Source organism: Scyliorhinus torazame, chromosome 19 (assembly GCF_047496885.1).
Source record: "Scyliorhinus torazame isolate Kashiwa2021f chromosome 19, sScyTor2.1, whole genome shotgun sequence".
Taxonomy (NCBI): Eukaryota; Metazoa; Chordata; class Chondrichthyes; order Carcharhiniformes; family Scyliorhinidae; genus Scyliorhinus; species Scyliorhinus torazame.
Window position 1 is genome coordinate 119644366 of NC_092725.1, and position 15412 is coordinate 119659777.

At 46.7% G+C, this 15412-nt stretch overlaps 1 long non-coding RNA gene across 1 annotated transcript in view; it reads left to right on the top strand.

Annotated features, from left to right (window-relative positions):
- LOC140395939 (uncharacterized) overlaps window positions 1–3710 on the top strand; it is a 30345-nt gene extending 26635 nt beyond the window's left edge. Inside the window, exon 4 of the long non-coding RNA XR_011936409.1 lies at window positions 2983–3710. This is a non-coding gene — a long non-coding RNA (uncharacterized lncRNA). The remainder of the gene's footprint in view (window positions 1–2982) is intronic.
- The last annotated feature ends 11702 nt before the right edge of the window (window positions 3711–15412 follow it).

Here is a 15412-nt window from a genome sequence, read left to right on the forward strand (position 1 = left end):
TGGGCTGGGAGAGGTTTTCTTCCCCACTACGTTGCCCAGCATGTCAGCCACGTATGCCGTGGGGTTTCTACCCTCGATCCCCTCTGGTAAGCCCACTATCCTGGCATTTTGCCTTCTCGAGGGATATTCCTGATCATCCACTCTGCCCTTCAGGCTCCCCTGTGTTGTGCCCAGTCTCGCCACCTCCTTCTCCAGGCCGTGATCCGGTCGCTCATGTCAGTCGCAGCTTTCTCCAGCTCCTTGATGGTCGCCTCTTGGGCTTCCAGTTTCTACTCTTGGGCTTCCAGTTTCTCCTCTGCTCTGCCCAGGGCCTGCTGCACCTCCGCCAGGGCCTTGGCCATTGCTGCCTGCACTGCGGCTTCTATGTATGCCCTAGCCTCTGCCTTGTTTACCTGCTGATGTTCCCTCAGCGCCTCGGCAAAGGCTGCCTTCCAGTTCCAGTTCCTCCCTGGCGCAGGGGGAAAATGCTCCTGTCTGCCCAGTTCTTTTTGTTGCGGCGATACGTTCGTTCCACCGCTTTGTGCGCTGATTAGCTCGTCTGAACAGGTTCGTAAATTGCCCCGCCTGCTTTTGATGCCCTTTCTTCCTCTGCTTTGGCCCCCTTCTGGCATTTCCCCCCCCCTTTTGTTTTCCCCCTCCCTTTTTCCCCCCTTTTTGTTTTCCCTTCTTTTTCTTTTCCCCTCCCTCCTCTCCTTTACCACATTTTTAAAAATGTAATTCTTATCAAGATAATTTTTTTTTAAAGTGAAAAAATTCTTTCTCTTTAAAAGTTTTCTTTTCAAAGTTTTGTTTTTGCAAAAGGGGAAGTTCTTTTTGCTTTTCCCTCACTCACCCTGGGTCGAGAAAGAGAGAGAGGCTTCTGGCCGGGAGTCCCTCTTTGTTCCTGCCTCGTGGTGGTCGCCGCCGGGGCGGCGGCGGGGGGGGGGGGGCGGATAGGGGGGGGGGGGTCAGTCCTTGCTGCTGGCTCGGTCCCCGCTGCTGGCTTGGTCCCCGCTTCGGTACTTGCCTTGGTCCGGGCCGCCGCTCGTCTTACCGTGCGCTCTCCTGCTGGGGGGGGGGGGTCGGTCGTTCTTGCTGGCTCGGTCCCCGCTTTCGTCCGGGCCGCCGCTTGTCCTGCTGCCGTGCGTGGGGTGGAAGGGGGGGGGGGGCGCGGGGGTTGCCGCCGGGGGGGCGGGTTGCCGCCGAATCGCTCCGCTCCCGAGCGCCCAATTCTCCCGCTCTAAACTTCATTACGATCATGGCCGATCATCAACTACTTTCTGTGATAGCGAATTCCACACTGGGTGAAGAAACGTCTCCTCACCTCAGTCCGAAAAGGTTTCCCCTTTATCCCCAAACTATGACCCCTAGGTCTGGACTCCCCCACCATCGGGAACCTTACTGAATTAGCTCAGCCGGTGCAGGAAATGGACCCGGTTGGGGTCACTCCGTATCATGAACCAGCCAACTGAGCTAAAGAAAAAACAAATCTATTTTCTCCTGGCCTTTTCACTCCATTGGTTCAGTTCATTTTTCTGAACCGTTTCATTGAATCACGCTGTTTAATGGCTTTGCTACTGTGTTTTAGGTTTCTAACTATGGTTGGAATTCTCTGCCCGTTGAGATTCTCTGTTCCCATTGGCAGGGTACCCCCGCCCACGGGTTTGCCGGCGGCGCGGGGTGGCTTCAATGGGAAATTCCATTGACAAGCGGCGGGAATAGGGAATCCCACCGCCAGCCAAGGGCGCAGCTGGGGGACCGGAGAAGCCAGCCCTATAGCTTTGAACTGGTTTCAATATGCGAAGTCTTAAGAAAAGCAATGATGCAGATAATACGTTAATGTTTTATTTGTTTTAAATATTTAAGAGGCAAAACAAATCAGCTCAGCAATTAGAAGTTGAAGTATACACTGGGTTATTCCAAAAATACCAGTTTCCAACTCAGCAACAATCAATGACAAGGAAGTAGGCTACCACAACAATTACAATTTGGCTCATATTCACCAGTCATGACGCACTAAAAATGCAGATGATGCCAAGTTGGGGAGAAATATTTGAAGAAAGGAATAAAATTCTGGGCTATCTGAAGAAGCTCAGTAACTCGTTAGGTGAGCTAGAAATTTAACATTGGACTTATTCAAATCCAATTGGATGACACTGTGGGAGAGATTGACAGAGCAGGTTTGATAGATCAAATGGCCTTTTTGTTACCTCCCTGAAAGCTTTTATGAGCTATTTTCATCCTATGTGCCCTAAATATGGGCGCATATCAAAAAGATTGTACCTGCTGTGCATGCCAAGCAGTCTCAAGCGTTTAAATAAACTTGGCAACTTGTGTGATTGTTCTCCCAATATTGTACTGACCTAATGCAACATTAATATCAATTCAATGTTCATTAATACATCCTTATTAAATTAAACTGACATGCTAATGCACAGAAATACCCTGCATTAATTGCTTCCTGAATAACTTCACTGATGCATTCCACAAGAAGTCCTGAAAAAGTTTAATACCATTGATATAAGGAACAAGACAACCTTCCCGACTATCCCTTGTGCTCTCCCAAATATTTATCGGTATTTCCAGAAGTCGCATTGGAGGCCATACATTTCGACAAAAGTCATACTGGTCAGTTTGCACGACAGTGCCAATTGTAGAGGCACGTGACATTACCAGTTTAATACACTGGAACTGAAAATGTGCAGGTTAAAGCTCACAGTAGTTTTTGTTCAAGCTGCCAGCCACAAAACTTTACAAACCAAACTGAAGCCCAGGCTGGCTCCTCTTTTAGTGACTGTCAGAAATGGTTTTGTTGATAATTTTGGTTTATTTATCTTCTACCTCATATCTTAGGAGGATCTTACATGTAATTGTACCAATTGAATAAATATGAAGCACAATCTCTCAAGAAAAACATAAATCAAAATATGTGGGTGAAACAGTCAAATAAATTAGGGTATGACCTGGGGGAAGATATTGAATAATTTTTGTCATCTTCCTCAGCCAAGCTTCACTCTGTGCCATGCGATTGTGCTCCGTTTAATTGGAAATGATATGAAGATAACTTATGACATAAAATTGACAATCTACGACAAGCTACACAGTCGTGCATCGAAGCTTATATTGCCTCCCTAAGGAACTGAGAATTAAATTGGTTTCGGATAGAGTACCCATTCTGCTGCAAAAACAGCAAAGAAATGGAGCTCGCCATTGAAGAGAATAATAAATAAACTGCATACCATCATTTCAGTTCAGTAGAGCAGACACCTACGTAACTGCCTACAGTTGAAGCAATCAATCACATAACGTTATTTTTATCCACAGACATTGAACTGTTTCTGTTCAAGTTTGACTATGAATCAAGTATACATTAATGCAGCTTTAAGGCTAATCAGTCTGGAGATAATACGTAGCACTGAAAATGAGGATACATTTTTTTATTTATGGGAGATTAATCATTTCTAATCTATAGCTACAAATTGAATTTTTCATGATACATATTCTTTTTTCTGAACAGACATTTGTACTTAGGTTTTGCCTTTGAGGTGGTATCTTTTTCAATATGTCTTAATTAACTGGATAATTAGTTCTGGTAGATTCTTTCATAATTAAACAGATTGTAAATTATTGTTCTGACTGCATAATTTGAGCTTTACGCATGAGCTCTGCAGATGGTTTTGGTATTTGCAACTTTTCAGGTATGAAATTAAAATGTGAACAACTGACCTTTATTAAGATGTATTGTATTTCTTTTTATATTCCACCTTAAATGTCTTGAAATGATCGAGTCCTTCAAATCACACTTTTAACAAGGTTGATGAGTTAAATGATGCAGTCATCTGCCAGTTCTTGTGTTCTGCAGCCAGCAAAAATGATTCATGTTTACTTGAACACCAGCTAATTATAGCAACATTACATTAACCTATTCCCCTGTAAAGACATTATTTTGCACTCAAGACAGGTTTGTTCCCAAGAATTAGCTGAAGGCAAAAGATGTGCCATATGGGCCATTCCAAATCTCTGCTGTTTGTGCCAATATCTCCCGAAACAATTTATCTTGCCGCATCCACATGGCCCTCCAGTACTCCATTCTTAGACCCCTTGTATCCATTTTCTATGCACCACCCTTCAGTGAAATGAATCTATAACCATTGGCTCAGCTTCGTATACACACTGAAAAATGTCAATCTGTGTTATTGGCAGTACCAGAATTTCTTGCTCGTCCCTAATTGCCCTTGAACTGAGCGACTTTCTCAGTTATGTTTGAGGCAATTAAGAGTCAACCACATTGCTGTGGGTCTGGATTCACATGTAGGCCACACCGGGTAAGGACGGCAGATTTCCTTCTCAAGGCATTACGTTTTTTTTTGCAATAATCAGTGATAGTTGTCATGGACATCATTCACTTTACATTCTGGATTCATTAATCGAGTTAAAATTGCAGCAGCTGTTGTGGGGCGGGGTGAGGGGGAAGGAGAGGATTGGTGCTGGCAGAGCAGTGAGAGTGACCAGCAGGAGGTGAACGGGTGCTGCGTATGCGTGAAGTTTAAAGGTCTGGGGCTGGATTCTCAGCAGCCCCGCGGCAAAATCGTGGCCGGTGCGGGGGCGGAGAATCCACTTTCACGGCGTAATCGGGTCCGGCGATTCTCCGGGCCCCGAAAATCGGCGTGGCCGCGGAGTATGCTGCGCAGCCGGGACCATATTGTCAGAGGCCCGCCCCCGACGGCATGGAACTAACCACCTATTGCCAGTCGGGATGTAGGCGCAGCTGCCCTGGTGGGGGACGTGGGGATCGGAGGCCAGGGGGTCCTTATAGGCGGCCAGGGATTAAATCCGCGCGGTTTCAGGCTCGGGCGCACGGCCGATCGGGGGGTCTCTTTTCTCTATGTGGCGCCGCGGAGGCCGCCGCTGTGTGCATGCGCGGACTCCCAACCGGAGGTGAGGGGGCTCGGATATGCAGCAAGAGCTGCGGGATTCACTCCGGGTCCCTGCTAGCCCCCTGCAGGGCATTGAATTTGTTCAACTTTTTGTAAGGAATTTCTGGAGTAAAACTCCAACGTTTTTACGCTGGCGTGGGGGACATAGTCTAATTTTGGGAGAATCCAGCCCCTGATCTATGGCAGCATGCACGGGCCACAGGACGGTGGCATCAAATATGGGACAATCCCACAAAATAAGGGATGTTTGGTCCGCCTGCCTCCAGCTGCCTTGGAGCCTCATGAATGAAATAGTTGCTAGGGGGCCTTCCTCGCCTTTACTAGATTAGTGGGACTCTTAAGGCACTGTTATTCAACAATGCAGCATATAATCATGATCCTTGGATACCTAGTAGGAATATATTATAGAATGTCTCCATATTCATCCAGAAACCTAAAGCACACTTTCAGCATACTAATGGCGTGCGTCATTATCATACTGATCGCTTCACGCAGTTCCTTGTATCAATGATCACCTTGTGTCTTTGGAAGCTGCACAGATGTTTTCACTCATTTCTGCAATGAATAATCTTCATCGCCCAGGTTTCACTGGAGTTTTCTCAATGGATAGTGTTGACATATTGGTTTCTCAAAAATTAATGCTTTTTGGCAGTGACGAAGGATTGATGGCAAGCGCTGCTGGGAGAGACTGAAAGATGAACAGCTGGAGTCCTCGTCTGTGCTGTTGTGAGGTCATTGAACACCCTGTTGTGCTGAAATAAGGGACTAGTTTAGCACAGTGGGCTAAACAGCTGGCTTGTAATACAGAACAATGCCAGCAGCGCGGGTTCAATTCCCGTACCGGCCTCCCCGAACAGGCGCCGGAATGTGGCAACTAGGGGCTTCATTGAAGCCTACTTGTGACAATAAGCGATTATTATTATTATTATTATTATTACTAGGTGGAATCTACTGGTCCCGTTATCGGCAATTCCCCTCCCCCTTGGCGGGTTTCCCTGGTGACGCAGCTGGCGAGTAACGCAAATGGCTATTGATTTTGGCTGGACCGGAAGATCCCACTGACAGCCAATGGCAAGCTACCTTCGCCGTCGGAAAACCCCTGGAAGGGGGGGGGGGGTGGAGGTTGGAAAATCTCTGCCCAGGTGTTTGGGCAGATTGTTGCTGGTACTGACCCTTTCAGCCGCCCTGGGTAAGCTCCTACAGACCTTGGGAACAACACCTCCATCCTTGCCCTGTCCTCCAACACATACCCCTAGGAGGCATCTGAAAAACCCCAGGCTTGCCCCCCTCCACTTGTTTCGGAGAACCGCCTCCTTGCGGCAGCACGGCAGTGAAACCTGAAAGCAGGCAATTCCGCCTCACTTTGAGAGATCCAGCCCTGCTTTAAATAGGCCACGCCAGTCCCACCAGAAATTGTGCTGACCACATTGACAGGCTTCCCGCTACTCGATTGTGTAGGTGGCCCAGCAGTGCATCACTTCCAATCATTTTGCCAGTTTCAGGAAGGTTTTCCTGTCAGACTCAGCTGTGGTCCACCTGAGCCCCACCCCGAGTTAATATTGGGGCTTTTGTGTTTCCAGAGGTTATTCGACAAGCAGCATATAATCATGATCCTTGGACAACTAGTCGGAATATATTACAGAATGTCTCCATATTCATCCAGCAACCTAAAGCACACTTTCAGCATACTAATGACGTGCGTCATTATCATTCTGATTGCTTCACGCAGTTCCTTGTACCAATGATCACCTTGTGTCTCGTGAAACTGCTAGGGTTGCACAGTGGCACAGTGGTTAGCACTGCTGCCTCACACCACCAGGGGCTCGGATTCAATTCCAGCCTCTGGTTATTGTCTGTGTAAAGATTGCACTTTCTCCCCGTGTCCGTGGGTTTCCTCCGGATGCTCCAGTTTCCTCCCACAGTCCAAAGATGTGCACGTTAAGTGGATTGGCCGTGATAAATTGTCTCTTGGTGCTCAAAGACTATGTGGGTTTACGGGGGGGGGGGGCTAGGTCGGGTGCTCTTTGAGAGAGTCGGTGCAGATGCGATGGGCTGAATGGCCTTCTTCTGCACTGTAATGATTCTATAAGTTTTCATCTGATCCTCCTGTGAGACTTCTCCTCTCTGATCCCAGTTTCCCTCAATTGCCTGCCTTTTATTGTTAAGTTTGTCATTCGGCACTTTAGCTTTTGCGTGCTGTAATATCTTTTTAATGTCTTCAAAATGCTACACTTTCATCTCGGCCACTTTCCTTTGATGCGATCTGCAGATTCTTCAAGCTATTAACTCCATCATTGTGATCTCAGTATCTGTTATAGCCTGATTTCCATCCCAATTATCCCCAAGTCTTAACGTGACTTTCACTTTTCAGTTGTGAAGGAGTGCTCTGCACTGACTTTTTATTCTCCACAGATACTGACTGATTTAATGTCTATTTCCAACAGTTTCAGCTTTCTAGCATTTTCAGCACTTTTTCTTTTTAAGTGCACTTATCAACAGAGTTAACAAGACAACCAGACACCTCTGTTTATGTAATAGAGCAGTTCATAAACCTACTCTCAGCAAGTCTCTACTCCACACATGATAGAAGTCTTTAGTCATGGTTTCGAACTGACAGCTGCTTTTATTGCACCCACTCTCTAATAATTGACTAAATTGTTCAATTTGATACTGTGCTAAAATGGTCTTGCTCTTATCATCCAAAGCATACACAATTTCCCACTTCCTGCTTCTTTCACAAATAAGTTGAAGTTTTGACAAGTGACAGAAATTCTCCCTGTCTATCTTCTGTACTGCTGCATATGGTAGAATCACTGTACTAGAATTGTACTATTGCCAGGATGAGTGACATCTCTTGAAGAACAATTGATCATTTAACACACAAAGACAAAATCTGATAATGGGCCACCTTCCCAAAAGAATGGGGAAAATTGTCAAGAAAAAAGGATGATTTTCTAGATCTGAGTGAATTAATATAAACACGAGTGGCCCAACAAACAGTGGTTGAAATAAACTGCAAGATAGGTAGAAATTAAGTTGTGTAATAAAGGTGTGAGCTCTAGGCAGGAGCAGCAGATGTATGAGACCACCATCACCCCCAAGTTCCTTTTCAAGTCACTCACCTCTTGCCTTGACAATATATCTATGTTCCTTCATCAATGTTGGGTCAAAATTCTGCAACTCTTTCTCTAATAACATAATAATAATAATTGCTTATTGTCACAAGTAGGCGTCAATGAAGTTACTGTGAAAAGCCCCTCGTTGCCACATTCCCACGCCTGTTCGGGGGGGCCGGTACAGAAATTGAACCCGTGCTGCTGGCCTTGTTCTGCATTACAAGCCTGCTGTTTAGCCCACTGTGCTAAACCAGCCTGCAGTGGTTCAAGTAGAAGGTCCAGCTTCTCAAGGGTACATAATGATGGGCAATACTGATGCTGTTAAGGACTGTGGAAAATTAAGATTAAATAAATGCAATTGGGATCGAATGAAGTCAAAAGGAGGATTGATAAGGGCAGCTGTTTGAAGGGGCATTTTGACATGTGAATTCACAAACTAGTGAGAAAAGCAAATGTTTATCTGTATGACCAGGGCAAAACAATGGGGTGTAGAAGAGGTAACTCCAAAGTAGAGAGATAAGGAAATTGGCACTTATGCTAAAAGCCGAGTCCACAGGATGTGTAATATCAAAGGGAAAGAATGACATATCCATAGCACAATAACTGGAGAAAAGGGCACAGTGGAAGCAGCTACCACCACAGCTACCCCCAACTGTAGAAAACAGTCTCCCCTGAAAAATTATTACTACAAGGCGGCTGTTTAAAATCCAAAGCTGGAACCGAAGAGATTACATCTTCACTGAAACTGAAGACGGTTTTCCCAAATGTGGACAGATAACCTGTGTGTGGTAATTATCTGCTGGATTTAGCTTACAGAGCTATCTAATATTGGATGTTGTTTGGGAACAGGGGATGTCTCAGAGTTCAGGAACTACAAGGTAGTTGGCAACAAAGGGATAACTTCATGTAATACTGGTGTGTATTGCCATCAGTGTAGTTAAGTACACTGTTGTGGTGCATTATACCCCTTCTCGTCATGTCTTTTTCTTTTAGGTTAATAAGTATTCTTTATTAATTTATCACACAATAACTGGACTATTCCTCCCTGGTTTGCAGATCTTTTCAAATATAATATATCAAATTGAAAATATACACCACGAAGAAACGGTGTTCCAAGTTACCATTCTGGGTTTTCGGATACCCACGCATTTAATCAGTGGAGTTCTTATATCTCAAGAGCACCTTTTTAAAATTGGAAATTGCCAAAAACGTTTGAAATCAAGAAAATATGTGGAGGTGGGGCTAGATTTTACAGAGGGGATGGGGTATATGGCTTACGGTGCCCCCCCCCCCCCGCCCCCCCCCCCCCCCCCCCCGATTCCCACGGAAGGAAGGGTGGCTCGAAGCCGACTCACTCCATGCCAGGAGGAGGGGGTGCTATCTTAGCAAGGCTGCCAATCAATGGGCAAAGGAGAGCCCCCAAAGATCCCCCCCTTCCTTCCAACCCTGGAAAAAAGGTTTTAGAAAAATAGCCTGGCCACTCCTGCCCGGCTGCCCACCCCCACTGTATTATTGCATATGCAGTGTATTATTGAAGTCAATTAGCTTTTTAACAAGCTGAATTGACCCTTAATTAGTTATGTCATGTTTTGGGGTGAGCTCAGCGGTTAGTATATGGGTGGTGGGCTGAGAACCTGCCCTATTTTATGTACCTCCCTCACTGTAAACTGTGACCTGCAGGGTCACATAAAATCCAGCCTGTGTTTTCTGGATCAATTCCAAGAATTGTTACGTGCAGGATGATTGCAGACACATCACCAATTTTCACCTCCATGGGTGTACTCCATGGGAGGTAGATACAGTGGACTAGCATCTGCTTGTGTCGATATTCTTCTCTTTGGCCTCATTCATTAACAAAGGTGGGAAGCCTTTGCACCGGCTCTCCAAAGTCTGTTGCCAGTTTGGAGGTTTTTCTGCAAAACATGATGGCAGATGTTGGGTGCGGACATCTGGAAAATGGGACACCATTTTGAGGCTGGTTTTCACTGCCTTGGGGGATCAAACAACCCTGGAATTCAGGCTGGAATGAGCTCCAGGTCTAAGTGATCCTGGAAGAGCCTAGAGTGAGTATCTGAGAGCAAATTATTGGTTAGTGAATGCTGCTTGATAGGACTGTTGATGATTCCTTGCAGAAATCACAGGGCTTGAGCACTTGTCTCCATTCTTATTCAGGAACTGTAATATTATATCTTTGCTCCATCATACACCTATCTTGTTGACCCAGTAGTTACTGATCCTCAGCTTAAATGTAAACTGTACTAAGAATAGGTGAGTTAAATTATTAAAATTTAATAGACATTAATAATGAAATAAACCACCAAGCCTATGCAAATGTACTTGATATATATTTTGGCAGTGAAGGCAATACACTCACATAGAGAGCTCGTTATACCTAATATAAATGATATTAATTTTATAAACCTTTTTGTTTGGTAATTTAAAGTACCTTCCAGAGGGGGTCATCAGCTGACTTGAGCTACTATTATTTCTAAAATTGACTAAGTCGTTTGAATGGCTAAAAGTCCAAATGGTCACATTTTTACTCCCGGGGTCATGAGGATTTTTAATCAACCTGTGCCCAGTCCCTTTGAGACAGGTGCACACAAATTTCATTTCACCTGCTCATTTTCATGATTGAAGCATTTAACAGAGCGCTGCTGTCCATCTCAAAACTCAATAGGGCATAAGTGTATGCGTAGCTACCATGTCTTTCAGCTAGCCTGCACCTTTCAAAGGCAATCTGCCGCTCTTAAAGGCACTCATTAGAAGGAAGCTGTGCTGTGGGCAGCACGGTGGCACAGTGGGTAGCACTGCAGCTTTGCGGCGCCGAGGTCCCAGGTTGGATCACGGCTCTGTGTCACTGATCGTGTGGAGTTTGCACATTCTCCCCGTGTTTGTGTAGGTTTCGCCCCCACAACCCAAAGATGCGCAGGTGAGGTGGACTGGCCACACTAAATTGCCCCTTAATTGGAAAAATGAATTGGGTACTCTGAATTTTTTTTTTTAAAAGAAGGAAGCTGTGCCGACTGCCTGTAGAGAAAGTGGTTGCAAGTAGAAGCTAGCCATGAAGTACCAGAGAAATGAGGATGCTGGTATGGTTCTAGAGGCTTCAGTGGTTCTAGAGGCCTCAGTGATCAACAGGAGGAAAGAGGCAATGATTAAGGGAGAAGAAGTTCCTGATGGAACAACTTCTGAGCGGAATGGGAGCAGGTTGGCATGTAGGTCAACTCTTGAGTCTATCCCTGAGGACCTGGCAGCAGTGCTGCAAGAAGTTCAATGGCCTGGCCCAAGCGGCCAAGTTCACTTAATGCATCTTCAAAGGAACTCTCATTGCCACCCCCACTGCAACCCTCTCACTCTGCTCAATGCACCATTAGCCCATCGCTCACCCATCATCAGTTGGGACTCGGGCCGAAAATTCAGGTACTCCACCTCACTGTCACACAACTGTCAATGAGGCAAGTCTCACAGTCATTTCTCGCAGCCTCCGCATATGTGCAGTTATCCAGCCGTGACAAGCACAACACAATGATATAAAATCACAGATTTTCTTCCCCTGCACCCCCCCTTCCCCCACCTTGCCGGAGAAGGTTACCGAGAAATGGAAGGGACAGAACAAAATGGGTGTGGGATAGAATGGCTGTACCTCCTGAGTCTAATGGGCAACATGATGCCCACTGGGGTTAGCCTAACTGGAGCCTGGTGCTTATTGGCATCGCCAAGAACACTTGAGGAGAACAAAATGTTCCTACCACATGCCCTTTCTTAATTTCCCCTCCATCCGACCAACTGGTAATGAAGTGCAAGCTGCTGATTTTGTGCCCATGGGAATCTTACTTTCCACCCCACCCCCGTTCCATCAGACCAACAGGCCCTTTTCTGCATTCAGGCACCCAAGACTTGCTGACTGCTCAACCATAACCATCTCAGGTGAAAGGAAGAGAGGAACCCAGACCACTGATAATCTGGCAGTCGCAGCGACCAGCTCAGATGTTGTCACTGCATGAACTTTAGAGGGTGACATAGAGTTGAGATCGGCGTGCGCTGAGTCACTAATGTGAGTGGGCTACAGCAAGGCCTGGTGGAGGGGGGGATAGTTTATGCGTTAGCTCACTGGATGGCGAGGGCAGAGGCACTTTCTGCTTTAGGGGACTCAGATGGGGATTTTAATGCGACCATCTACAGGAGAATACTGCTGAGCATGATCACCAGGATGTTTGGTGCAGCCTCTTGCCACTGTCATGTACCGTGGAAGAGACCAGCTCTAATTTGGCACAGAAACTCCTTTGAAGCCCATCCTTTCCTCATTGGAAGTGATGGCCATGATTCCATGAGGGCACTTGCAAACCCGCCCATGATGCAATATCTGCAAGCCACCTGATGTATTCATGCTGCAGTGAAAGTTCAAACAGAGGTTATACGGTCGGTGCAGGCTGCAGCTGTCATCGTTGCCGTGCTCAAAGGAGCTTGCAGGCTTTCACGGCAGTCCAGCAATCTGTGCTCCCGTGGATCACTAAAACAGCTACTGGTGCTTACTGTTCATTCTCAACAAGCTAGCCAAAACCCCTGCTCCCCTGTTCAGAAGGCGCAGTTCAAAGTTGGTCCTGCTGGGCCCATAACTACTTAAGGGTGTAAGACTATCTCTGATCCCTTCCATTGAAAGTCAGCAGCCTTCCACCAGCCATGTCGTAGCCACTGAGATAGCACAGTACAGGAATACTGGGCAGGCAAAAGCACCAAAGGGCACGATTTTCCCACTGAATTGCACCCATCGCCAATCACACTACACCAGATGCACCGCGTGAGATGCTCAAATCGGGTTTTGCGTGGGCCCACAGCACCTGCCGTGATCTGGAACTCGTCATCACCGGGTGTGATTTAAATGAGCCAATAGGCTAATTTAATTTAAATATGTGCAGCCCATTTGACGCCACATTTTACCGGTGCCCGGGAGTCACTGACCACATTGGCGAGGCGTCAACTGGGCACCAATTTGTACTGGTCTCCACTTGTGGCAAAGGCCATTCAAGGGGTCTCTGAGACCATTGAAGCTGCCAGGTGGCCAGGGACAGGGCAGGGCAGTGTCCTGGCACCCAGGCACCCTGGCAGTGCCAACCTGTATCCTCTATTGTTCCTAACTGCAATGCTTATGAATCTCCTTGTTCTGATTGACAGCTGCTGGCAACGTCAAAAATGCCAAGTGCTTTCTGTTCCTCTTTTCTGTCCGCAAGAGCCTGGCAGCAGCAGAGAGGCACATGGGCAATGGACTTACTCCTTGACATCCCTCTGGGTCCATCGCGCCAGATCTGCGTTTGTCAAGACCTGCACCAGAGCCCGCCCAATAGAGTTCCCGTTTGGGGGGGGGGGGGGGGGGGGGAGATGGAGCATAATGAACGGACAAAGCACCAGGGATCAAGTCTGCTGATGATATTGAAAAGAGGGGATTTGCATAATTATACATTTCCTGCCCGCTCTATTTTGGCCGATTGGGCCAACACAAGAGTCTCCTCCGCCCATCGGAATTCCTGATTTCAATGGGTGGGAGCATATCTTCAATTGCAAAATCTACCACCATAAACCAGAGCAGCGTTTTAAATGATACCTTTGAAACCTGTTTGATTAATACAGCTGAAAAGTTATTTAACATTAAAAAGTAAGCATTTCAAATCCAACATCTTTTTGTCATGACCACATGGTTAAGGCTGTTCTCAATTCATAATGCATCAGCAAATACTGTATCAAATCAGATCGCAGTATGAATTATTTATCGAAGCTCAATTCCTTTCTATGCAGCTGAACACACTGTAAAACTGTCCGCCGGTACTGTGGGGACAGCTGTCAACAGCTGTGTGCCTGTACTATAAAAACCCAGAGTGCATGTTGCACCTTCATATCTATTTTTGGGCCATTCTTGATGCACGCTGGCACAACAATACACCGATGCAAAAGGATTCAACAGGATAGCTTCAAATAAAATATTTTCTCTGAAGGAGGAATTGTCGCAAATATAATCAGTCTTCATCAGTGTGCCTCCGTGAGACGCCTTTATTGAACTGATCTTAAAATGTCTGCCGCCAGAGATCATGGCAGAGTCACATGACTATGGCAAGTCAGTTGGTCATGCTGTGCAGGACTACATTTTCACAACCCAAACATCTCTTTTTCACATCAAAAAAAGATGATAAACATCCCCTTTTTCATGTCAACAAAATGGAAGCAAACAGGGATGACGGTTGAGGGGACAGCATCTTAAAATTTGAACCAATGGCCATTTTGGAGAGATATCAGGAAGCACATTATACAAAAAGGGTGTCGAGAGGGCAACACGGTGGCGCAATGGTAGCACTGCAGTCTCACGGTGCCGAGGTCCCAGGTTCGATCCGGGTTCTGGGTTACTGTCCGTGTGGAGTTTGCACATTCTCCCTGTGTTTGCGTGGGTTTCGCCCCCACAACCCAAAGATGTGCAGGCTAGGTGGATTGAACACGCTAAATTGCCCCTTCATTGGAAAAAATGAATTGGGTACACTACATTTTTTTTTTAAAGGCGGTAGAAATCTGGAATTCCGTTCCCAGTTGATACTGTTTTCAAGACTGGCATCAAGAGATTTTTGTTAGTTAACGGCATCAACTGGAGGTCCAGTGATACAGTGACAGTGTCCCCCACCTCTGGGATGGATGCTTTGGGTTCAAGTTCCAACCAGCCCATTTGCATTCATTTACATTCATTTGCATCTCATGAATGCTCATTAAAACAGCTGCCGACCAGCATCACGACAGTTAGCAAGAGACATTGAGGTGAGTGCAGCAAAGCCTTTCTGCCATACGGCTGCGCTGCTCCTGATACGTTGTTCACCACTTTGCCGGGACAGACCTTTTCCTGTCCTCCATCTCCACGCCTTTATGGTCTTCATGGACAGCACTGTGCTGCTGGACCCATGGACCCTCCTGTGTCATTGTCTTGGTTCAGTTGCCTGGAGTTGGGGTGTACAGGGGTCTCCTTGCCCCTGATGCCACACAACAGTGTCTATCTGGACAGCCCTGTGCTGCGGGACTCCTGCAGCCGCCGCGACAAAGATCCAGGGCAGGATTCTCCGTCCCGCCGCACCCGTTTTCAGATGCGGTGCGCCCCCACCGGCAGCGGAATTGTCCGTCCCGGCATCTGGCCATTGTGGGAACCCCCATGCTGTCGGACAATCCGCGGTCGTGAGTGCGCTGCCGGCGAAACGGAGGATCCCGCTGATGGAGAATCCTGTCCCTGAAGTTTGACTGGGGGTGGAGTGTTAGGTGAGGGCATGAGAGGGTGTGGCCTAATGAAGACCAAGGTGCAATATGGAGTGAGGCAGTGCAAGGGGAGGGTGTGTGTGTGGGGGGGCGAGAAGG